Source organism: Lissotriton helveticus, chromosome 1_1 (genome assembly GCF_964261635.1).
Source record: "Lissotriton helveticus chromosome 1_1, aLisHel1.1, whole genome shotgun sequence".
NCBI classification, from domain to species: Eukaryota; Metazoa; Chordata; class Amphibia; order Caudata; family Salamandridae; genus Lissotriton; species Lissotriton helveticus.
Window position 1 is genome coordinate 2,057,745,804 of NC_136057.1, and position 26,545 is coordinate 2,057,772,348.

Consider the following 26,545-nt stretch of genomic DNA (forward strand, 5'->3'; position numbering starts at 1 on the left):
TTTTTCACACTTCTTATTTACAGAATCGGCATTTTACCGATTCGGTAGAATAACCGATTCGGTATATTTACCGATTCTGTATGTTAGCGAATCGGTAAAATTACCGAATCTGTGTTTTTTCCAAATCGGTATTTTACCGATTCGGTATAATTACCGATTCGGTAATTTACCGATTATGACGGATTTCGGACTCCTACATCCCGATGGTTCGATTCCGCTCGGTAACGGCCAAAAATCGGTATTTTCGGCCGTTACCGACCGACCTACATCTGGCTCTAGATAGCCGCGCTGTGAATAGCGTTGTGATCGCGCTAGCTTTACCTTTTAAATAAAATTGTAATCAGGGTATCATGTTTTTATTGTAAATATCAGCCACTTACTTGCACGATAAAATTTACAAATCACACGCTCTTTCGCAGACTATCACCTCCGATCTCAGGGCCATAGAAAGGGAAGATTGTTCAGCCATTTTGGTTGACAGTCTAGTTGCTGACGAGCTGCACTAGACTGCCTATTTAAGACAGCCAATGCAAGCATGCAGCGCATGCGCGCAGCGGGCGTGCCGATGGCGCGCTGGAGGCGCACCAGAGGCAAGCCCGTCTGCGACTTGACCGTGCCTAGTGCCGGTCATGCTGCCCAAAATGTCTCAACTCTGTGTTATACATCTCACCAACGTCGGATTCCCAATTCTAGGGAAGAGTTGCTGGCCATTGACAATCGTGAGACAACGCCGTTCAATATGATAACAGCTAACTGTAAGCCTCTAAGCTGTGGTCTAATTAACTGTAGGTCACTTATTAAACACTACTCTGAGATATCTTGTGTGGTGGAAGATTTAGATCTTTACATGATGTTTGTAACAGAGACTTGGACCAATGATCATTCCACAGTCGAACTAGGTTTGATGTGCCCAACCGGTTATAAATCGCTGCATAACCCCAGAGTGATGGGTAGAGGTGGAGGTGTGGGGATGATCTTTAAGGAGAAATGGTATTGCGTTCCTTTAGCTCTAGATGAAATTAGGGGAATTGAACTTCTGGGATTCACTACACAGGGAACTAAAGGAAATTTATTGTCAGGGGTAGTGTGCTACAGGCCCCTGGGACAACCAACACACTATCAGAATTTCTATGAGACCATCACGAACCTAGCCCTGACCCATGCCAGATTAATTATATTGGGGGACTTCAATCTTTGGGAGAGTGGGAATCTGGGGAATCACCAGAGAGATTTACAGCAGACTTGTGCCAATTTGAACCTTCAACAGTTGGTACATCAGACCACCCATCAAGGGGGGCATATACTAGACCTAGTATTTGCCAATGAGGTTGATACATCAGTACAAGACATTTTACCACAAACATGGACTGATCATTATCTGGTCCTTTTTAACACTAGTATATTTGTCCGACAGGAAGAAAAAAGGGTCATGACTACATATAGACTGGACAGGAAGTGGGCCAGATTGGATAACAATATGGCGCAAGCTTTGGTCGAAGAGCATGACCATTCAACCCCCACTGATTCGGTGGAGGAAAATTATCAAAAGTACTGCAGCACCATAGTTAGGAATCTAGACAGCTTATTACTAAATCGTAAAATTAAAAATAAGGAAAAAATGTCAGCCCCCTGGTCAGACGCGGATTTAAAAGCACTTTGACTTCTTCGTAGAAAGGCAGAAAGGAACTGGAGAAGACAGTATGAAGATTCAGATAAAAAACACTTTAAGTTAATCCAGCTAAACTATAAAATAGCCATTGCTAAAGCAAAAGCTAATTTTAATGCCACTACCATCCTAAACTCCACGAATAGCACAAAAACTCTTTTTAAGATTTTTAAGGACATCACTTTGCCCCTTATTCAATGTAATAAGACAACTGCCTCACAACAGCTTTGTGATGATATTTCGTGTTATTTTCAGGAGAAGATTAATAACATTGTCAGGAATTTATCCTCTCATAATACTCAGTCTATACATACTGAACTGGATGAGCCAGTAATTGAGCTAAGTGACAACTCCTTGTTAACTTCTTTTCAATCATTTACGGAGGACTCTTTTGCCAGCATAGCTCATAGCATCACTTCAGGCTCCCCGTCAGAACCTGTTCCCCACAGAATTTGGAAACAATTTGGTAAAATTCTGTTTCCATGTCTTCATAAAATCTGCAACCAGTCTTTGGAAGAAGGTGTGGTCCCAGCTGTATGGAAGCAAGCAACGTTTTTTCCGCTGCTAAAAAAACCATCGCTGGATTCTACACTATCAGCCAGTTTTAGGCCAATCTCTCTTCTCCCCTTTCCAATAAACATTTTGGAAAAGACAGTTGGGAGAATCGTATCCAAACATCTTGAGGATAACCAGCTTTTGGACGAATTCCAGTTTGGTTTTGGACCAGGGCATGGTACTGAAACGGCATTGACCACAGTGATGGATAATCTTCGAATGCGCGCCGACAGAGGGGACGCGTCGATTCTTGCCCTTCTCGATATGTCGGCGGCTTTCGACACTGTGAGTCATGCCGTTTTGATGCAAAGACTGTGGAACAACGGGGTGAGAGGAAGAGCTTTTGAGTGGTTGCAATCTTACCTCCTGGGCGGCCAACAGACGGTGACTTTAGGACAGTTTACATCAAAAGTCTCTCCTGTCCATTATGGAGTCCCACAGGGATCAACAGGTAGTCCCATCCTGTTTAACGTTTATCTGAAACCTTTATTGTCCATCATTAAGTCTTTTGGTATCAGCGTGATAAACTACGCGGATGATACCCAATTGATTTTCTCTCTGGAGGGTAAACAGGAGACATCGCTTGAGGTCTTCCAGGAGTGTATGCGGAAAACGTCCGGCTGGCTCAGAGGTAATTCCCTTCAACTTAATGGAGGGAAAACGGAGGTGATGTACTGCTCAGCTGCAAAAATTCCAAAGTACCCCATGACTGAGTTCAGGCTCACTCCAGAGGAAGATTTTCTATGCCCGACTAATACGTACGAAACCTCGGAGTACTAATGGGCGCCAATCTCCAAATGGTGTCCCAAGCTAACAAAACTATCCAAGTCTGCTTTGTTCTAGTCCGCATGCTGCGAAAGACTCTCCCTCTACTGTCAGATGACTCCCGAGCATTGGTAGTGAGGATCATAGTGTTAAGCAGGCTGGATTACTGCAACTCCCTATATTTGGGGACCCCCAGTATATCATTCAGGGGTTGCAACGGGTGCAGTCGGCAGCAGCTAAGGTGGCTCTGAATAGATCATGGAGCTCCTCCACATCTATGGCACTGAGGGATCTATATCGGTTGCCAATAAAAGAGCGGATAAGCTTCAAGTCACTATGCATCGTTTTCAGAGCGGTTCATGGATATGGACCACTACCCCTGCAGGATAAATTCAACTGGTATGAGCCTTCTAGACACCTACGGTCTGCTAACACAGGCTTAATATCGGTTCCCAGATTTAAACAATCCAGATTGGGGGGTAGGGTCTTCAGTGTGGCAGCTGCACAATTATGGAATGGGCTGCCACAGAATCTCAGGTTAGCCGAATCCCTGATGGATTGCAGAAAGGGTCTGAAAACCCTATTGTTTCCTAGAAGTTAGTCAATCTGCTATCATCACTTGAGCTGCAGGTACAGTTGTCCCATCTTTGTCTGAGCGCCAGGATGCCCGTAGGGTGATAGTTGCGCTATACAAAAAGTTATTACATTACATTACATGTCTTTAGGCTGGTGGCTTCAGTCACTGTTGAATTGAACGCTTACATGAGAGAGTATGTTCACAGCTGTAGACATCCTAAGGTGAGGTAAATTACACTGCGTGCCAATATGCTACTGCAGCCAATGTTTCCTACTAGACAATTTGAATTGGGCAGTGCTTGGTTCCCAAAATGTCACCACACAGCAATTCAGTCCCAAGCATGCACAGTGGATTTTAATGTTCCGTAGTTAGCATGAACTCCATGCGCAGATATGCACCAGGAGAACTGCTCCATTTACTATATATACCAAAAGTAGCTCAGTGTATGCAGTACAAGTTCAAATCCTCCAATAAAAAAAATACATTTTGCACAGGTCCAGTTCAACAATATATTTAGGGAGCTATTCACAGAGGTAAACTTACACATGAGTAAACCTACATGTGTAAGTTCACTCTTATACTTCTCAGTGACTCCATGTTCAAATATATATCAAGAAAACTGCTCAATTAACTATATATACCAAAAGCAGCTCTTTGTACCTAATAAATGTTCAAAACATCCAATAAAGGATGTCATTTTGCAAATTTCCACCTCAGCAATACATTTAGGAAGCTACTCACAAAGGTAAACTTACACATGAGCAGATGTAATGTGTAAGTTTATTCTTATACTTTTCAGTAGATTGACAAATTTTAGCTATTCACCATTTACAATTATCAAGTTACTCAAAAGTGTAGACTTACCCTTCCCCATCTCTTGAAATAGGGAGTAGACCCAGTAAAAAATGTACGACCATAAAGTTACTACTAGCATTGACTTTAAAGCCATATTTAAGATTCTGCACACTTGGCCGGTAACGACGCCAAAACCTCCTGTAATTCTGGGCAAATCACTTAATCTCCCCGTGCCTAAAATGAAAGTGTGTCCTCATGTAACGTAACCGGAAAATATGTAAAGCGCTCTGATACCTGATTCGGTTCGGGTCTAGTTCGCGCTATATAAAACTCTGCAAAAAAAATAAATATATATAGGGGAATTAATAAAAGTTTATTAAAATGTATAAAAACAAGAACTTTTGTATGTTAAACTTTAATCATGAAAAATGCATACGTGTATTTTGAATGTAGAATTTTTTTAAATGTATCGCACTGTTAAATAGACTTTCAATTAAATTGTTTAATAAATGTTATCATATGAAATTATTTTTGAAATACACACAGCTAAAGTAAAATGTTCATATTTATTTATAAAGTATTAAAAGTTGATAAATTTTTAGGGATAGCATTAATTTAATTGAATGAATTACACAAATAAAGGTATAATACATTTTATATTGAAAAAAGGTAATTAGGTTATTTTATAGCTAAAACCATATGTATTTATAATTTTTTATTTGTAAACCTTAAAATAATTATTAAAACTATTAAAAGTCCCTAGCTCCATTACTTTCAATAGGAGGGTGTTGTAGTTCTGCTGAGGGGCTATGAGTGGCACTGGACTGACACCAGCTCTGAACTGGAGTATATTTATGACTGTTTTTGGTCCTTTATGGCAGTAGTAACCATAGAAGTGCTGTATATGAATAGTAGTGGTCTCATTCCTTTGTGTGTGGGTGCATACCTCTTCCTAAACCCATGTTATGTTAAAATGGTTTTTGTAGAGCGCACGGCTACTCAAAAAGAGTGTCCCGGCGCTTTTAATTAAAGAAGGCTGCAGTAAACTAACATAACACATTAAAAGAGAAAGAAACACCAAAATAAAAAAACAGCACACAAAGAAGGCCTACTGGATAAACAGCCAGGTCCCTAGCCCTACATTATCCTTCTGCCTCCCTTTACCATATAATCATATGTATTCCCCATTTTTCAAACACTCCACCTGTCCCTCCTACACAACGTTTACCTATGTGTGCATAGATCTCCACACTTGAAAGCTAGGAGAGTCGGAGGCTTATACTTCAAGACATAAGGTAGTGAACATAATTTTGTGGTACATTAGTAGTACTGCTAAATGAACTACTTACTAATTGTGAATAGTGTGTTTGTAATCTATACTTTGCCTACTCCCAAATTGGGCTTTGAAACAAGTCTAGATTTCTAGTTGACTAACAGTAACTACAAATACATATATTTGTAATTGTAATAGTAAAAAATGTATTTTTTAAGAGGAGGAATAGACTGAAAGTATTGAGAAGCTTTATGTGGTGGAAGCCGTTTTTTCAAAGAAGGCCTCTGCATTCACTATGCAATTGAATCCCTCAGACAAAGAAGCAGAATAACATTAACCGCAATTAGTGTCAAGGTGAGAAAGATGAGATTCATTTAGAATACGAATCTTATTTTTACGTTCAGAATTAATTTTTAAGTAATTGGCCAACATCTTGCCAGTTTTATTTTGATTCCCGTGATACTTAGACTTAATTTTACGAAGAACATTACGTGCATCTATTGTTGCAAGCTTGTCAAGAGCAGATTTGGCCTTAATTAATTCATGGACAACAGAGGAAGATCTAGAAGTAAAATAATTATGTTCCAGCAGTTTAAGTTGTTGTAGTAAAGTAGTATACTTGGCCTTAGCAGTTTTCTTATTTTTTGCTGAGTATGAAATAGCAAAGGCACGGAAGGAAGCTTGAAAGGCATCCCAATTATTAGTAATGGAGGGATCCAAAGGGTTGTTAATAGTACAAAATGTGTTAATAAAAGTATTAGCTTCAGTTACAAAAGCAGTATCTGACAACAAAAAATTGTTACGTTTCCAACTACCACATTTTGGAGAAAGATCAAGAGCAGAAGAAACGGGGGTATGTTCAGAAAGAAAAATATATCTTAGAGGATTGAATAGATAGGAGTAAGTGTTTACTAAACAAAATGTAGTCAAGTCTAGAATGAGTATGATGAACATTAGAAAAAAAAGTATCAGGGTTACAGGTCTTCCAAAAAATCGTATAATGAATGAGAGGCCATGGCAGATTGAAATGATTTATGAGTTGTATCAGGATTAAATGTACATTTGGAATTTCCATTTTAAAATGGGTCTAACGATTGGTTAAAATCCCCAGCAACAATATTTATTTGGGCCATCAATAGAAGAGAGTAAGAGCTTAATACTATTTCAAAAATCAGGGTCTGGTTTAACAGGGCCATAAATATTCAATAAGACAAGTTCTTATTTTGTATAAAAACCTTAACCATTACCCAGCGTCCCTCATTATCACATTGCGTAGTTAGAATTTGTACATTTATCGATTTATGAAATAGTATAGAATCACCACCTTTCCGATTAGAGGCTGGAGAATAAGCAACTTGACCCGCCCATTGTCTTTTCAATTTAAGTGATTCTATATCATTACAATGCGTCTCTTGAATAAACGAAACATGAGAATTCAATTTAGACAAATGAGAGAATACCTTTTGTCTTTTGACTGGGTTTCCAAGACCATGAAAATTCCACGTGACATTACACATAATGGAGTGAAGGGAGGGTAACACATGAATGGAGATGATACACATGAGGAATACAACTGGAAGCAGAAAAACACCACTTATTAGATGAATTCAAAAAATAAAATATACGACAGCAAATAACAACAATAGGTACGAGCATCAAGTAACATAATAAAGAAAGATAAGCACTTAAAGAAATAAAGTGAAAACTGATAATAAAAATACACAGTCAAAAGAAGTAGAAGGGAAATAGGATGATAGGAGAAGAGAGGAAGACAGTAAAGAGAGAAGTACAGAAAAATAAGAAAAGTAAGCAAATCAAGGAAAAGGTCTGAAGGTAAGCAAACAACAAAGATGAGAGGGGCAAGGTGACGACAAAAGCAAGGACAGCGGTTCGAGTGAATAAATAATGATAAGCCTCAGTAATAAGTAAATGAGTAACATTAGTAGGAAGTAAAGAGTGAAGGGAAAGGGTCTGAGGAAATAAAAAATAATATAAAGGAAGAACAAGTAAGAGAAAGAAGGTAGAGGTACAATTATAGGATCAATAACAACCAATTAATTTGTAAAATTAAGAGAGTATTAAAACATTAGTTTTCCATATTTCGAGGAGAGATATTATTGAGAAAGAGTTTCAGTTTAGCAGGATCGTCAAAAGAACGTGACCTTCCTTCATGAGTAACTTGCAGAGGCAAGGGTGAAGAATGCCATATTGAAAATTCCACAATTTGAGGCAATAATGGACGTAGAAGTCTCTGCGTCCAAGCTCACATGCATCTATCCAGCTGACTTGTTGCACTAGACCTGCCTGAAACTGCAAGTGGACCTGCCTGAGCCCTGCTGGCTTCTGCTTTAGTGAGTCTCTGATCCCCAAGAGGTAACTCCCCAAATCCTGGACCATTGTCTTGGATCAGAAAGAACTCCTCCTTGCCTAACTGAAAGCTCTACCAAATCAAGCACAAAGTAACATGAATCCCCACAAACCCTGACCACCCAACTGAAAGCTTAATTAAAACTGATGCTAAGTGATTCAAAGGCACTGTGCAAAGCATAGAGATGAATTGAAATGGATGCTGAGTGACGCCCAGTCCTGCAAAGAATCATTGCACAGTTGAAAGTTTCATCAGAACAGATGCAAAGTAACTGTGGTAAGGTAATGTTTCCAGGATCCTGTTGGATGCAGCATGGGCATTGTTAAATGATATGAAGATGTGTAAGTCTTGGTGGAGTAGTGGCCAATTACATTTTCACCATGGAAAAGTGGCAATAACTAATGTCCCTTCAGCATATAAACTTTTCACTGGTAATTATGGTGCCTAGTGGCAGGAAATTCACAGGTGGAAAGACTATTAACATGACAGAATTAACATCTTCATTGTGGATTGATTTCTAATTTGTGTCAGTGGATATTACACCAGGAGTATGACAGAGCTACTAATGTAATGTCATTAGCTGTCAATCTATGCATTGGTGTGCTAAACAAGGTTACGTATTCTCACACACACACAAACTTTCTGTCAGTTATAGATGACTTTGAGAGAGTTCTGTTAGTTTTAGATGTGATACAGCAAGGTGAGATCAAATTAAAAGACAACTTATTTTTGTCAGATGTAGCTTCAGTACTGACGGTGATCTTGAAGCTGTCAAAGGGTGCTAACAGAAATGGGTCTCAAACAATGAGATGAACGGAATGCAGAACAAATCAAAACATTCACCCGCAGTCAAGAGATCTGGGTTAAATCAATCGTTCTTTTGCTAACAATGCCACCCCAGCTTAGTTCGGGCTGGACAGTCCCCATAAGTAACAGGGTCAAGACTGGTTTGCACATGGCTGGGTCTAAAGTGGGTTGGCATGGTGAGCAAAATAACTAGGGATTTAACACAGATCTCCTGACTGGGGGTGAATGCATGATTTATTTACCATTCCGTCCATCATTTGTTTGCATATCACTATAAAAATAGCCAGCACTGCCACGGGACACAGGGTTCTGACAGTGGAAGGGCAGCAGATCAGGTCTTGCTATGGAATGACCACCATTTTTCACCTGGTACAATTGTAGTGGAGACTGTACTTTGAATCTAAAACAGTATGGTTCCCTAGTAAACGACTTCACAGCCCACAGCAACAATGCTTCACCAGTCCAAACGACCACATAATACTCTGTGGTCAATAATGTCGTCATTTGTAATTATGGAGACATTGTTGCTGTATGTTGAGATAGAGGTGCAAAGTAATTTGTTTATGGTTGTTCAATAGTTTATAGGGTAACTTCGTTTCCACCAATTTTACCCGCCTTGCCATTGACGGACACAAATACACTGCTGCAGTACTTTCTTTTATTGCAACATATCAGTAACACAGCATACCACATTCATGTGTCTCACCAATCAGACTGAATCTAGGAACAACAACGGTACTAATTGAGCTGCAATATTTCAAACTGTACAAACTGCTGTGTTTCTGAAAGGTGGCCATACTAAGACTGGTTTTTCATTTAGTAAATGTAAAAAGAATACAAAAAATGAGGCACTGCATGTCTGGTTTTTATATTTCAAAACATTGTAAATGATATAGCAGGGTTGCTGTTGATATATCTGGGGAACACATGAAAGATCCAAGGTTTTCAATGTTGGAGCAAGGCACGTGTAACCATTTAGTGAAGCTCCGATGGGAAGAAGATTTTCCAGATTACATCACAGTATTTGAAAAGGATGTGTCAAATCACAATGTGAGAATACATTATTGATGTTCTGAGTAAGAGAAAGTAGAATCTGAAACAGGCAAAATGCAATACACTTGTACTGTTTACTTTGTTTAATCTGAGCTATCGAGGATGTCCCTGAAAAACTAAAGGCAGTAGTTGGTATGTCTAGAGGTGGTTGAATTTCATAATTTGTAAACATATTTGTTGACTCCACTGTGAATATCAAAATGCTCTTAAAGAAGGTAGTAATCTTTCAATAGACTGATCAACACACAAGAATATTTGACGAGATAAAGTAAAGTATCAACAATGTTCCTATTCTAAGTAGGTGTATTAGAGAACTTAGTATATTATATCATAGCAGCAAGTGTTTTTCAAGTTGTGGTGATATTGACACTGGCCAGGAATGGTGAGCGTCCAACACTTGCTTCTCCATTTTTTTAAAAAAATTTTAAATTTTTTTTAAAGACGTTTATTAGTAGTCAAAAGAGCAGTACATATAGCAAAGCCGACAACCCCGTGGGCCGGCTGCATCATTACGGTATTACGAGAGAATAAAGGAACATGAAGGAGGGTGTTCAGTTCCTTCGATTGTAACCTCAGTGAGTGAGCTTTTAATTACAACTTCCATGCCATGTGTGCTCAACATTCAGTTATGCTTTCAAATGACGTCTTGTTTTATCTTTTTTTATAAGTAAACATTTTAACTCTGCAAACAAAATAGATCTCATCGGTGTGTCCCAATCTTCGGCTGCTCCATCGCGCATCTCTCCGGTATCTATAACACTGAAACCCATGGGTTGTAACATCAGACCATGGAGGTGTGTCAATGGGATAGGGGTTAGTAGTGCAAGTGTTCAGCCTGTCTTTGTCGTGGTGTACGACAGCCGTTCAGAGCGGTAGGGCCCCACGGGCTGTCAATGAAGTGTGTGATGTGCCAGACGGGCAAATGGTATAGCCATGCTGCATATTGGGGAGACGCCACCTGCGTCCAGTCCCGTGGCCGGACATGTATCCAGGTGAGCCTTCCGGATGTGGCGTGTGAGGAAGACAAGGCTATGTCTGGGAGACAAGAGTCCGAAACAATGAACATAGGTGTGCGTGTGGGAGGGGAAGTGGTAGGGGAGAGTGTGCCTGTGGGAGTGATGCCACGAAAAAGGGTCTAGGGGGATACTTCAATATGTCATGGATTCGTGGTCCCCCGTGTGGGCGGTCGTCCGGGTCCACAGCTAGCTCGTCGGATGTGTGGTGCAGCCGCTACCCGGGGCGTCTGGGGGGGAGGCAGGCCACCCGGCGAGTGTCATGAGGGGGGTTGCAACCTGCGCCCTTGTCTTCGCCACGGATACCCCAACAGTGCTATCCCAATTGTGGCGGTCTCTAAGTGAGCCCTCTGGCCGTGCCCTCCCCCTGGAGGGAACTCAGGATGTCGTCCCAGGGCTGTGCTATCGGGAACTGCCTTAAGCCCGCTATCTCCTCCCGGTGTAGTGCCGTGCTTTCCGCTCTAGCCCAGTTGGTAAAGGATGCATACCAGTATTTGGGGATTGGCGGGTCTCTTCGTTTCCAGTGTTTGGTGAGCAGCCGCTTGGCTGTGATAAGGCCTAGGTCCCAGAACCTAGCTTGTGTCTTATTGAGTTTGGTTCTTTTGTATAGCCCGAGAATGCAAGCCTCCCATGTGTGTGGCAGCCCCGGGCCCGTACTATGTGTCAGGAGAGATGTCACCTCCCCCCAGTATGTGGCTAGAGAGGGGCAGTGCCAGAGCATGTGTAGGATGTCCGCGCCTAGCAGGTCGCATCTGGGACAGGTGGCAGTGTTGACCATGAAGTACCTGTTGATTCTATCCGGTGATAGATATGCCTGGTGCAGTATGTATAACTGAATCGTCCGGAAGCGGGAGTGGCGTGGGATATTCACGGGGCCAGCCAGTACCAGGGCTTATTCCTTATCCGTCCAATCCCTCCCTCGGTGGGCCGCCCATTTGTCCCGAATCGGTTGTGTAGATGTTTGCGTGTGCATGAGGAGGGCCTGCGCCAGCCAGTGAATGATGTGGGAGCCGTTGCCCATGACGTGTAGGTATTGCATTGGGTGGTGTATCGGCGGCTCTTCATGAACATCTCCCCAGGACTCCGTGTATGTCCGCAGTATAGACGCGTGGAGCAGGAATTGCCCCGCTGGCAGGCCCGTGCCCTCCGACAGTTCCGCAAATGGGAGCACGGTTCCATCCGCGTAGAGGTCGCCCATGGTCTCCACCCCAGCCTCAGTCCAGCTCTCTAGTATGCGTGGCGTCACCGTTCCACCCCTCTGGGGGGTGCCCAGCAGGGGGAGCGCAGGGGCATATGGTCTGACTCCCTGGGTCAATTTCAGGCTACGGATGAAGCATTTACAGGCCACAGCCATGTGCAGGGGTAGAGGGCGGGGTCCCTTGGTCAGGGGATGAAACAAGGCGCATACCTGCGTGTGGGTCCATTGGTAGGCAGCGGTGGCCGTGTCGTCTAGGTGCGAGCCGCTAAGCCAGTGAGTCACCCATTGCAACTGCGCGGCCAGGTAGTACAGCTCCATGTTAGGAACTGCCAGCCCTCCTTCAGCAGTCGGGGAGTACAGTTTCACCAGGGCCACGCGGGGGCGCCCGGTGTTCCAGATCAGGCTACGGATCATTGATTCCAGGTCGCGGAAGATCTTTGTGGGGACATACAGTGGGAGGTTTGCGAAATGATATAGCAGCCTAGGCAAAGCTATCATCTTGGAAAGTGCAATCCTGCTGGGCACATTCAGTGGCAGAGTCTTCCAGAAGGCCATCTGGGCTCGCAACGAGGAGATAGCGCGCACCAGGTTGCCCTCTAGTATTGTTTGCGTGTCCCTGTATATGTACATCCCGAGGTACTTAAAGGTGGTAGGATACCATGTGAGTCGAGCACCTCCGAGGTGCACATCACACTCCCGCAGGTACGGACTGAACGAATACACTCCGGACTTTGTCCAGTTGACCTTAAGACCCGATACTTCTTCCAAAATCCGGAAAATGTCCGACAGTCCGTCCGGTACTGCTGTAAGGTCCCGTACATACAGCAGCAGGTCGTCCGCATAGAGCGAAACTATATGTACCCCGTCAGCTAGCGGGATTCCCCATCCTGCTCCCCTGTCCCGCAGCAGCACCGCCAGGGGCTCAATCGCCAGAGAGAAGAGTAGGGGTGACAGGGGGCAGCCCTGTCGGGTGCCTCTACGCACCCGCACCGCCTCCGAGAGCAGCCTACCCGTCCGCACACGCACACTGGGCCGCTGGTAAAGTAGTCCGACCATATCCGCGTAGGCATCGCCCACGCCAAATCTGCCCAGCACCGCCCCAGATAGGGCCACTCTACGGAGTCAAAGGCCTTCTCAAGGTCTAAGACTAGGCACCCCGATCTCGGCCATTGCAACACGGCGGCCTCCTGAACTCGGAAGAGTCGGCGTATGTTACGGGAGGTGCTCCTTGCCGGCATAAAGCCATTCTGGTCATCATGGACTAGACTGGAGACCTCTAAGGTTAAGCGTCGGGCCAGTAAGGAGGTGAAAATGTTATAGTCAGTGTTCAACATGGCTAACGGCCTGTAGGACCCCATGCATGTTTCTTCCCTGCCGGGTTTCAAAAGTGAGACCAGGTTGGCTTCATTAAGCGTGTCCGGGAGCACTGAGTCCTCGATTGCGGCGTTATAAACCTTGAGCAACTCCGGAATCAGTGTGTCTGAACATGCCTTGAAAAATTCGGCAGGTAAGCCATCCGGGCCAGGGGATTTGCCATTGGAGAGGGCGAAAATGGCCTCGCGCATTTCCTCCTGAGTGAACGGTGCCCCTAGGCCCCCGTGCTGCGCGTCCGTAAGGGAAGGCAGTTGTACATTTGCGAGGTAATCGATTATGGACGCCGATGAGACCCTCAGCTGTGACCTGTATAGGGCCTGGTAGTGACGCACAAAGGCTTGGTGTATTTTACTCTGTGTGTACACTACCTCTCCCTCAGCCGTGCGGATGGTGGACACCGGCTCCGTGCGGTTCTCTTGCCTGACTAGCCAGGCCAGCAGCCTCCCAGGCTTGTCACTGTGTTGGTGTACGCGCGCCGGGTGAGCCGCATAGTTAATGTGTCTCAGTCGTTCCAGTAATGTTGTGTGTTCCGCTCGGGCCACGTTTAATTGGTCGCCCGTTCCTGCCACCTCTTCCTGCTCCTGACGGAGCAGGTCCGCCTCCACCCCACGCAGGTCGGCTTCTAGTGTTTTCTGCATGTTCCCCTGCGTGCCCAGACAGTGTCCCCGTACCATCACCTTGAAGGCGTCCCATTCGACCTGTGGGGAGGACGCTGTGCCGGAGTTGTCTATGAAGTATTGTGCTACGCAAGCCTGTAGGGAGTCTCGAAAGGGGGCGTCCAGCAGTAGGGCAGGTTGGAAACGCCATGTGGGGATGGGCGGATGTGGGCACTCCCAAGCCATTTGCAGCGTGTGTGGATTATGATCCGAGTGTGTTCCGCCAAGGTATTGAGAATCTGTGATGTGTGGCAGCAGTTCTGATGACACCATGTACCTGTCGAGTCGGACATGCAGCGCGTGCGCCCCTGAGTAATAAGAGTATATTTTGGTGTTAGGGTTGTGAGCGCGCCATGCATCCTTTAAATCCCACTGTGCCGCCCACTGTGTGAGTGCGCTCGTGGCTCCTAGAGATGTTGCATCCGGCCTGGGTGGGGCCGAGCGGTCCAGCATGGTATCCAGCACTGTGTTATAATCCCCCCCAGTATCCAGGGGACACCATGCCAGGGCGCTAGCTTCTCCGAAATGCTCGCTAAAAAGCCTCCCTGGTCCGTGTTTGGAAAGTAAACAGACGCCAGGACTACTGGCTGCCCATCCAAGCGGCCTTTCACCAACACGTACCTCCCCTCCGGGTCTGTGAAGACATCTGTCATTTTGAAGGGGGTGCCCGGTTTCACCCACAGTAGCGTCCCACGGGCAAACGAGGAGTACCCCGTGGCATACAGTTGCCCCCTCCATCTGCGGCGCAGTGCGGCCACCTCCGCCCCGTTCAAGTGTGTTTCCTGCAGGGGTGCAATGTGCACCCGTTGCCTTCTCAAATAGGAATATATTTGATAACGACGCGCTGGTGTGTGCATGCCTCTAATATTCCAGGTGCATATCGTTATCGCAGCCATTCTAGCAGTGTGAACTCCCCCCCACCACAGCCACGAGCAGCAGCCCAACGGAGGTCCATTGCATCCCCTTTTCCAGCTCTCCCACAATCACCCCCCAGCACACTCAGCAACGTTCAGGAAGACATTAAGGAGGGGAAAACAAAGAACAACAATAACCAACTGTGGGTGAACCCCACTAAAATACCAAAAGGGCAGTGGCGAAACGGGCCACTGTCCATACTCTCGATCGAGAGGGACAACCTTTCAAGTCTAGGGGGTATCGTGCGCTAAGCACAGTTCTGGCAGTCCAGGTGATCAGTCAAGGAGGGAGATCTAGATCCTTCCCTGAGCCATATGGGATAGGTAACAGGCAGCCAATGGCAGTGTTCCGGAATGTGGCGCCATTCGTCCCTTGGGGGGCCCCGCTCCAGCCGGTCGTGGCAGGGGAAGGGCAAGAATGACTCTCCATTGACCGTGGCCTGCGGTCAGAGGCGGTATAGGAGGAGCACGGGCCAAAAGACAACCCCACCACCACCACACCCCGCTTTCATCCGCACCATCGGGGCAGTACTCACTGTTCCGGTTGTCCACTGTACAGTTGGCAGGCAGGGGGGGGAGAAGATTTCCCCGGCAGCATCGGGCATCAGCCGCGCCTCAGCGTCCAGTCGGCTCCTGCCGCCATCCCCCCGCCACGGTGGGTGCCTCACAGATGACTCGTACGGAGTCAATGAAACAGATCTGCAGTTTGCGGAGTGATGTCCGGTAGGTCCACCGAGATCTGAGAGTTCGGAATCCCATAAATAGCTTCATCATCATCGCTAAGGACTGTCTGTTGGCCGTCCCCCAGGGCCGTTTCCTGGGATGGCGAAGTACTCAACTGGGAGGCTCTCCGGAGTGCATCTTGTTGTTCCTGAAGCATTTGGTCCATCGGGGGAGAGTGCCGCGCCGCCGCCTCCGGGCGTTGGGTTTGCTGTGCTCTGTTTCTGCGGCGGCACCGCGGCCCACGTGAGCGCGGCCTCGCCTCATCGCCCTGTGTCTTTCTAGGTGCCGTGTCCGTGCCCTCGTCCAGCCACTCACTGACCTCCTCGGGGGTGTTGAAGAAGTAGGTCTTGTCTCCTGCCACCACCCTCAGTTTTGCAGGGAAGAGCAAGGAATATTTAAGGCCTGCGGTGCAGAGCCGTCGCTTCACCTCCATGAAGTTGTGTCTTTGACGTTGCACTTGAACAGTGTAGTCCGGGAAGAACATTATTGTTGCATTATCGATTCGAATTTCGCCGAGGCGTCTAGTTTCTCGCAGCACCGTGTCTCGGTCCCTATAATTTAGTATCTTGAAGAGCAGCGGCCTTGGATTAGTGCCGGTGGTGTGAGGCCTCGTCGGCAGTCGGTGCGCCCGCTCCACTACGAAGTAGGGCGATAGCGTGCCTTCGGGTAACAGGTTCATGAGCCAGTCTTCAACATGCTGGGCAGGATGGTTCCCTTCCCATTTTTCCGGGACCCCCACAAGCCTGATGTTGTTGCGTCTCGCTCTCCCTTCCACATCCTCGGCCCGGTCCTCCAGGAACTCCACCCTGTTCAGGAGATCTTGCACCTGCTTATCCGTCTGGGTGACCTTGGGTTCGATCTCCTTCACCGCACACTCCAGAGTCTTGGTCCGATCGGACAGTTTCCGGTGGTCATCCCGTAGGTGGGTCAGGTCCACGGCGACACTGTCTATTTTGGACTCCAAGGAAGTTCTGGTCTGTTGGAGCGACTGTTCCATGCGCTTCATGGCTGCTAACACGCTGTCCAGCCTCGCAGTCACTTGGTCGGCGGCCATTTTGTTAAGCAGCTTGTCCGTCTTACCCTTCGGGGGGGCACCTCCAGTCCCGGTGCTGGTCCGCACCCCTCCGGACATGGGCAAGATCGCCTGACCAGCAGCTCCCCCACCTGGGTCACTCCAGCAGCACCTCCGGGATCACTCCACCGCCAAGCGGGGGGTCCGTCAGCCAGCAGCCGCTCCTCCGGCAGGGGCCGTCGCCATTATGGCGGGGGGAGGTCCGTCAGGCGGGCCCTCGCCTCCTCCCAACGTAGCCCCACCGCACCGTCCCAGGTGCAGCGGGGGAACAGGGGGCCAGGGCGGCGTGCGGGTCCACAGGGCCCGAGTTCTATGGGTAGGGGGGTGATACTGGTCCGGCTGCCAAGTCCAGGCCCAGGCCACGGCCCCTCGCGCGCCCCCCCCTGTCTTTCAGGCAGCCACTATTCCCGCGGGACGCCCGCAGGCAGGTCCGGTGCGGAGCGTGCTGTTGTGGGCCTCCGTCACAGGAAGGTGGCCTGGCCGCCGCAGCATGCGGTGTGGCAGTCCAGAGGAGAGGCCGGGCAGCTTCTTCACAAGCAGCGGGTGCGCAGCGCAAGCCCCATGCGGCGTCTCTACGCAGGTCCCGCTATACAGGCAGGCGCCGGAGGGACTTACCGGGTGGCACCGGTTTCATTGCAGCATCCTCGGGGGGAGTCCCGCCAGCCGGGTCCGCCATCCCACCAGCGTCCCGCCAGTGGTGTCCTCTGTGTCGTGCCCGCTCCGGGCTCTGTGTCGAGCCCGCGCCACGCACGGAGTACCAGGTGCGTGGTGGCCGTGATGTGGGAGCTGTGTGTCCGCTTCTCCCTCGATCCAGGCCCCCCGCGGGCGCCCAGCAACAGGGCGAGGCGAGTTGGGGGCCACCAGAGGGCGTTCTCCGCTCGGCGGCAGTCGGCCAGGGGGCTGCAGTTGTTGGGGCGGGGATCGCCGGCCGGTGCCTGTGGAGTGGGCCCGAGCCGCGCCCTCCCTTAATGTCCCCGCCGGCCGGGAGGTAGCAGGTCCCGCAGGAGGGCCGTAGGACAGGCCGGTGCCGACCGCGTCGGAGCCTCCAGTGCAAAGTCGGCCAGAGTGCCGGAAAGTGTCCCAGGGAGGTCCGTCCGCAGTTTCGGGCGGCTGCAATGAATTTTGGCGGAGAATCGGCTCAGGGAAGGGGAGATGAACACGGAGCTCTACCCTAGTGCGTCCTCCGCCATTGCGTGCTTAGCCACGCCCCCCAACACTTGCTTCTCCATGAAGCAGTACCCATTGGGGAGGGCAGTAGCTTTTCTTATCTTGAACAATTGCACTTGCTGCATCATTGAATCCAGGTTATTTTGTGAAATGATGCTACGAGACCTGATACCGTGGAATAAATAAAACATAGTGCTCACTGAAGTGATTGTAATCTGTGTGTGATGGACCTCCGTATATCTTCTAGTTCATGTAATTAATATTTATTGTTACAATTTTTGAAAACTTTTTTTATTTTTTGCAATCCAGTCATGAGAGGCAATTGACTAAGGTGGTGCGATTTCATACATTTTTAGAAAGTCCTGTAGAGTTTGCTTGTGTGGTCAAAATGGCAGCAATATTTGTAGCTGCACACTTACCACATTGTTCATCAGTTTATAGACCAAAAAAAATTTGTTCCTTGGACACTTGCGTTGTTGGAAACACATAAAGAGATTTAGTCACTTCCCATGTACAAGGACAATTTTAACTTTTTTGGCCCGTTAGACATTGGTGGTAATGAAGAATAGCCAAAAGATATCCAATCCACCAATTTCTCATTCTCCCCCTCTCATTTGTATGTGATGGAATCATCATGTTTTTGATGGCGTAAGGATTGCCAGCTGGGTAGTCTTGAAAAACCTTCATTGTAGCACAACCACATGTATTTGCCAAAATACTTATTCTGTGTGGGACGCTCTAAATACTGTGGAGCATATTTATCAAGGTTTTGCATCATCCTTGCACCACACAAGGAGACGCAAGGGCGACACAAAACCTAAATGAGATTTATCAAGCCACTCAAGGCCACCTTTCGTTACTCTGAGTGACTTGATAAATCTGGACTAAAGCAAGGCAGCTCAAATCACTGCCTTGCATTACTTTGCAGCAGGGAGACATGACATGGGTGGAGCGTGGGTGTTCCCACGCATCCACCCATGGATTCTGATACATTCCCAGGTTTACCAACATTGGTAGACTTGGGAATGCATCAGAACTGAATGCCTCCCTACTATTTTGCAGTACACATAGAAAGTGGAAAATGCCTCTAAGGACTGTTTTGTGCAGGAAGGTGCCCCTTTCCTGTGGATTGTTTTTTGTGCAGGCAGGTGCCCCTTCCTGCACAAAAACAATCCTGCCTGCAATGCGGACACCCATGCAACAGGCAAGGAAGCCTGCATTGGCTCTAGGCAGCCAAAAGTGCACAAGCGCTAGGAAAGGACAGGAATGCACCACATAATGGTAAATATTGCGCGTTCCTACCTTTTCCCTTTCACGCAGTGCAGCAAGGTGGCTTGCTGCATTTAATTTGTGTGAATTTTCATTATTTATGGGCATGTGTTTATTTCTGCATGGAAAAATACTCCATGTCCCCATGTACTGGGAGAAAAACCCCAGCACATCAGAGCTCACGGAAGTTGACTCTGCAAATTTCTTCAGAGTCACCCAAAAACTCAGGGAGATTCCAGTGGAGTTCTGCCAATGGGTAGAAATGGACTTGCCTGGCTGCTTTGATTGTGATTTAGTGGCAGGAGCACATTCTACACTGAAACATTAGCGTGACCACACTGCACACCAGTGGGTGTCGCTACCCGAGTTTATTTAGCTGGCGCTCAAATAGATTTTCTAATGCAGACCTCTGACCGTGATGGATGGTGACCTCTCACGACCGCCTGAGTCAGAAAAAACTCATCAGATGTCCTCCTAATGACCAGAAATCATGCTATGGGACTACAAATCTCGCTCGTACTCGACAACTTACTGTCCTGGAGCTGCACGTGAGAAATTCTGCCACGCTGAAATTGGCAACATTTGTCCCGGACTTCCATGTTAAAAGAGTAATGTGGAGTTGCCAAAATTCGCCCAATTTTAATAGCAAAACAGAATATTTCCCCCACCCCTAGATTTAAAATTAAGCAAAAACAAAACCCTGCTTTTAGGGTTATGAAAAATATAATAAATATTGGCTAGTCTGTGAAGCTACCAACTCACGATATGAGGGCCAGCACTGCTAATTGTGATGAAGGCCTGTCTGTACTGTTGCTAAAAGCACTTCTGGCAGATCTAGCAGAGTATTTAGAATGTGTCGGATGGCCTACAGCTAGGGCGGTGGTGGCGTGGTTCCTGCTGCCACAACCACTTGGTGACTTACCAACGACTGCAAAAAGAGGTTCTTTGTTTCCCATTTATTCATTTGCATGTTGTGTCTTTTGTAGTTATTCTTTATCACTGCCCTGAAATACAGATCTGTACTTCGAAGCCAATTTAATTCCAAGTATACAGACTAAACATGCATGGTAATACTTTTAGAGTATGTCTTGCCAAGAGAAATGTCACTCATGAATTTATCACCACCAATGTGGCATTGCTTCTGTTCCAGTTGTGTTCTTTAAACAGTGTAATTAAACCTTGATTTATCCGATTATATACATCAGTGGTTTTAATAGACTGTGTTATTCAATGGATTGGTATCTGACACGTTGGGAGGGAGAGACTGCAAATCAGCTTGCTTTTGAAAAATAAATGCAAAAGGCATCTTGATTAAAGATTGTGGGCCGTATTTATGGGCTTTTGTCATCGGAAAATGAAAGCTCAAGGAGAAATGTTTTAATTTCTGTTTGTTGCGCCTCCCTAACTCCACCCCAGGGTTGGCTTTGGGTTCTGACGCATTACCAGGTTTACGATGACTAGTAAATCGGGGAATGTGTCAGGTTCCAAGGGTGTTGCGTGTTTACACCCACAGAAACACCTAAGGAACGCCCCTTTCTCGTAGTTTCTGCGTGAAAGGGGTACATATCTATAGGACCATGAAAAACCACTTAAGTGGCTTTAGGTGACCTTATAAATATGCGGTGGCACATTGCGCCACCAGAAAGTCAAAAAGGTGATGTTCAGAGGGCGCAAAAGTGTTGATAAGGCCTAATAAATTAGGTAATACATGCTGGAAAGCATTTGCTTCGATGAAGAGGTGGTCGAGTAAGCTCATCGGCATGAATCCCAGGCTTTTCCTGTAGTATTCCTGGCACTGCCATTGCTAACTAAGGGGGCATATTATCAAGGGGGTGTATCTCCGCTTTTTTGGCTTTAAAAGCCAAGAAAGCGGAGATAAAATTATCTCCCTATTACCTAGCTGTCACTAACACCAGTTAGCGACAGCTAGTAGGAGATAGCGACCATCTTGGGCCCCATTTTGCATGTCAGAGAAATGTATCACTAATGACATGCAAAGTGGGCGTGCCAAGATGTTAGTGACTGGAAACAGCCGCTAACATCGCTATCTCCTGTTACCAACTTTTGGAGATATTCGCGCTAAGCGCGAATATTTCCAAAAGCTAACACCTGCCCTGAGCAGTTCTTAGCCATGTTATCCAATGGGAGGTGGACAACATGGCTAAGAGCATTAGCTCGGTAATGCCTGAATATCGCGGACTTTTCAGCGATATTCATGCATTGCGGCCAATTTTTATCGCATTTGCGATAAACCTTGGTAATACCAAGGTTTATCTGCGATAAAAATCGCCGCAGGTCGGCGATACATTTTTGTCTCTAACCAAGCAATAGCGATAATTATCGCTATTGCTTGGTAATATGCCCCTATGTTTTCTGGGGTACCAAAGGCAGCAACAGGAACAGAAAGTAAATAAGACTCTATTGTCTTTATTAAGAATTTGTTGTAATTCCGCCTGGTATTCGACCCTCCCTACAAACCTACCTGTGCCTTAAAATGTTATTATTTATAATGAAAAACACTGTACACAATACTGTCGCAAATTAACATTTCTTCAACTATCTCTCGCCATACATTCGTGTCGGTAATCCGGTCTCATTTGTGCACAACTCACCATACTCTTCTTTGCACAGCGTTACGTGAGAGATGCTCAACCGCACAACTGCTCATTGGTAAAAAACGTCCTTATTTAATCAAACATCTAAAATAACTCTTTATTCCCTGTCTTCAATTATTGAGCTCATCAGGAAGAATAAACAAAATAATAATCTAAATATATTGGGACAATTCCTCACTCCCAGTAAAACACCTTTGTATGCACCAGTTTTCCATTCAAGTCCTTCCAGTCAGTCTGTAACAAGGCATGGTTCTTTAATGTATTTGTAATTGGCTTATCTACTCAGCTGCCACCATTTGTCAGAGATGTTTGCAAATGGATGGAGACAAAACTGTGCGATTTATAATTTATTTGAGGATGTTTTTTCTGCTGCATGAAAATGAATGGAAGTGGTTTACATTGTATATCTTAATTGAATTGATTTCAAAAGAAATGTTTGAGCTTAATTGGAAATGTCTGTCTTTTTATTTCTGCAAATATTGGCCATGCACGCATAGTGGACACATTAACCCACTGGGCAGGCAGATTAAACACGAATGAGCATTAATTTGTAAAGAAGTGAATTCATTTCCGTTCACAGAATCTAGCTAAAATGTTCACAGTATAGGAGAATACAAAATATTCGTTTCTGACAAAAGAAATTATTTTTGACAAATAGTTTTTGAGTTACCCATTCATTCTATGGTATTGTGGTTGTATGCTGCCCTTGAAGAATTGTGAAACATATTTATTTGCTCGTGAGTAGTACAAGTCTCAGTGTCATGGGCTTGGATGGCATGGTGTGAGTGTGTGGTGTGGCCGATATGAGTGTGTTTCAGAATTGTGCCTGATGACCAGAGCTGTGGTCCTATGCAATATTTTGTTGAATGTGGTGAAGAGAAAAGGAATAAAACATAGGACTCTTAAACTTATAAGTATGTTCTGTTCAGTTTGAAGTGTATGTGACATATTCTAATCTAAATGAATAAACAACTCTCAAATGCCAAGCTTTTCCAAGTATTGGAGGATAGCAGGAATCTCAAATGTTTAGTCATAGTTAAGCTTTGCAGAAATTGGTATTTCATGTACCCAGGGCCTGTAAATTAAATGTGAGTACTGGGCCTGCAGCACTAGTTGCACTACCCACTTAAATAGCCCTTTATGTCTCAAGCCTGCCATTTCAGAGAAGTCGACCTGGCAAAATAAACATTTTATCAGGCTAAAACCTTCCTTTTGTTCATATCAGTCACCCCTAGGGTAGGCCCTGGACAGTCCAGAGGGCAGGGTGCAATGTATTTAAAAAGCAGGACATGTACTTTTGCATTTTACATGTCCTGGTAGTGAAAAACTCAAAAATCTGTTTTCAGTACTGCAAGGCCTATCTCTACCATAGAATAGCAATCAAGTTGCCTTATTACATTTTAGAAGTGTAATTTCCAAATGGGAACAGATATTCAATTCACGTTTGGTGTCCCTGGAACCACAATTTAAAATCATAATTTATGGTGAACTCGGATTTTAAATTGCAATTCTGAAAATGCCACTTTTAAAAGTTGATAGCAAAAAAAGCGAGCAACCCAATATACCCTTGAGGGTTCGGGCAAAGAATATGGAAGGTGAACGTACCTTCAAGGGATTTTGTTTATATTAATTAAAGCATAAAACTCTCAATATAAATTCTTGACCAGGAGGGCTTTGGGTCTATTTGTGCAAAAATGCAACAGTAATTACTTATTCAGTTATTGAACAGTCACAATAGGTGATCCAAAAGCAACAAATATAGATAGAGCGGGTGTATATGAAAGATTTGTATTTAATACTCTATACAAATTAAAAAGGGTACAAAATCAATATAAACAATGTTACAAGAAGTACATGTTAGATCAATACAAAACTTCTTTGTGACAATTGTAATCGCTTTTCTTACTTGTTTTTAATTAGTTAACAAATCCAGACAAGAAAAAGCGGACGAGGAGCTTACAAAGTCCATGAAGTATGTATAAGAAAAGGAGTTCTTTTTTGGGCCATGCCAATATTTGACCTAAGTGCTGTTGATTTTGCAAGCAGATGAGTGACTATTGCCTCATACAAACTATTCTCTTGGTTACAGACTAGTATACTGGTATTGCACTATAGGAAGATGAGGCAAATTACACCTATATTTAGATCGATTCTGAAAATATGGGTCCAGTCTGCCGACACAATTTAAGATAAACCATATGATTGTCATACTAATCGTAAATTGTTTAATTTGAGAGACAACAATTTAATATATAAAGCGGTCTTTCACTCAGGTCATTTCTTGATTTTGCCTGCGACAAACAGGAGTTTATCCAAAACGTCCATTTGTGACAATTACCTTCACTCCAGGTATGGACTTACTGTTATAGAAAGTAGATATAGTCATGTACATGTAAGTTATAGATGTGAAACCATCTGAAATTCCTCCTAGGTGAGTCAACATATTAACGCCTCCCATAATAATGTAAGACTGGCAAGAGTCACTGTTCAGTATCTGAATATCAGCCAAACACTAACGTTTGTGGCGAGTGAACATATGAACGCCTATCACAATAATGTAAGATTGGCCATAGGCATTGCTCAGTATCAAAATATCAGCCCTATACGAAAGTGTGCTGACTATAAGGCTATTTGCAAATATGTGCTTTGTGCTTCAAAAATGCCCAACGATTGAACTAAATCTGATAAGTCGTTGAGGGACAGTGAACATCACTGCTGTAATAGCAGTATAATCCCTTGATATAAAGTATGATATTAGAATTTCCATATGTATTTATTACAGATACCTGTATGTGTTTATAAAAAAGAAAGAAAACAATGAAGACATTTATGGTCAACATTCAGGTCATCTGAGATTCAACAATCAAGGTACAGAAATATATAAAAAATGTCCTAAGCTAGTGCAAAGAGCGCCCTATCCAGAATAGGCAGGATACAAAAGCTAAAAACCATTGGGTTATTTTGGTTGATTATAAATTGATATGCACAAACGATAAAATTATGTCTTCAGTTAATAAGAAATGTTTATTATCAGCAATGACCAATTCCCTGCTCAACAGGCAGTTGTTCTGATCAGAGCAACATTCCAAAACGAATTCTAGTGTAAATATTAAATATGTGGTGATATAAATATCTTTCTAAGTGGAAGAGAGCTATGGTGTTATATGTCTTATTTTAAGTTTAATATCATGGTTATGATATAGAATGTTTTTTTAATAATAACTCTATATTGTTTTTAGGGGCTTCATAAATTATCTATTGTCCTGAAGATGGTCTCATCAATCAGTGTTTAAGAGACCGAAACGTCGACCCACGCTTTTTCTTGTCTGGATTTGTTAACTAATTAAAAACAAGGAAGAAAAGCGTATACAATTGTCACAAAGAAGTTTTGTATTGATCTAACATGTACTTCTTGTAACATTGTTTATATTGATTTTGTACCCTTTTTAATTTGTATAGAGTATTAAATACAAATCTTTCATATACACGCGCTCTATCTATATTTGTTGCTTTTAGATCACCTATTGTGACTGTTCAATAACTGAATAAGTAATTACTGTTGCATTTTTGCACAAATTGACCCAAAGCACTCCTGGTCAAGAATTTATATTGAGAGCTTTATGCTTTAATTAATACAAACAAAATCCCTTGAAGGTACGTTCACCTTTCCACTTTTAAAAGTTGGCATTTTCTTGTGGCAGCCATTTGCTGCTTGCAGCCCTATCTGGTCCCATGACTGGGTGTAGCTGACAGTTGAGCTTTGTGTATTCCTTATAGACAGCCACACACAATATGGGCATTAGGTGTGCCAGGATGGGCCATTATTGGCAGGATGGGAGGAAAGAGCGGGGCACAACCCCACTTGCACCTAAATAGGCTGTGCTCTGGCTCCACAGAAAGGGCTGTATAATACCTGTAGCTAGTCTGGAGCCAGGGCAGGGGAGACAGGATTCCTGGTGACTTCAACTGAGAACATCTAGAAGCATTTACCCCACTTCAAAGCCGTCGCTGGGTGTAAATACTAGAGATCAGACGCCACCACTTCAGTATATTTCTGGACCTGTGGATACAGTGCCAGGAAGAATGACTGGTGTGCTGCTAAAATGACTGCCACTTTGCTGCACTGCTATTACCCTGCTGTGCTGACCTCCTGCCTGCTGCCCTCTTGTCTGGATGAGAAGAACTGGACTTGCAACTTTATCTTGCACCCAAGACCCAAGAGTGACTCAAAGGGCAAGTCTGCTGACCTCCTGGTGTGAGGCTTGGGGACATAAATGGCTCCCAAACTGTTCTTGGGCACAGCTGCAGCAAGTTCCTGATCCCCAAAGTGGTGCTTCTCAGGTCCTGGACCCTTGGTGTTGCTCAAGGGCTCTTAAATCAAGCTTTATCATGACCATGAACGTACCTATTCAAATCAAGACTACACCTCTCAAACCGAAAATCAGCAGATCCTCTGCCAGCCCATCTCTTTGCACTGCAGTTTCGACTACTCGTGGGGGGACCTCTGACATGAAGCACCAGCCCGCCCGTACATTTTGCCTGGTCTGCTTTTCGCATCAGCCAACAGCTGCCGGTGACAGTCTCCTAGCTCCTCTTGGCCCTACCCAATACTAACCAGACTCTTGGCACAAAACTTAAGAAGATAAAACTTCAGTTGGATTAATCTAGGACTGTGTCCAACCTGC

General features: G+C 45.1%; 1 long non-coding RNA gene across 2 annotated transcripts in view; it reads left to right on the forward strand.

Moving 5' to 3' along the window:
- The window catches only part of LOC144776412 (uncharacterized), a 38,850-nt gene extending 13,632 nt beyond the window's left edge, over positions 1-25,218 (forward strand). The window contains exon 4 of one of the 2 annotated variants that reach the window (XR_013600583.1): positions 25,100-25,218. This is a non-coding gene — a long non-coding RNA (uncharacterized LOC144776412). Of the gene's footprint in view, positions 1-23,780; positions 23,833-25,099 lie in introns of those variants that run through there. The other variant, XR_013600582.1, reaches the window with a different exon arrangement.
- The last annotated feature ends 1,327 nt before the right edge of the window (positions 25,219-26,545 follow it).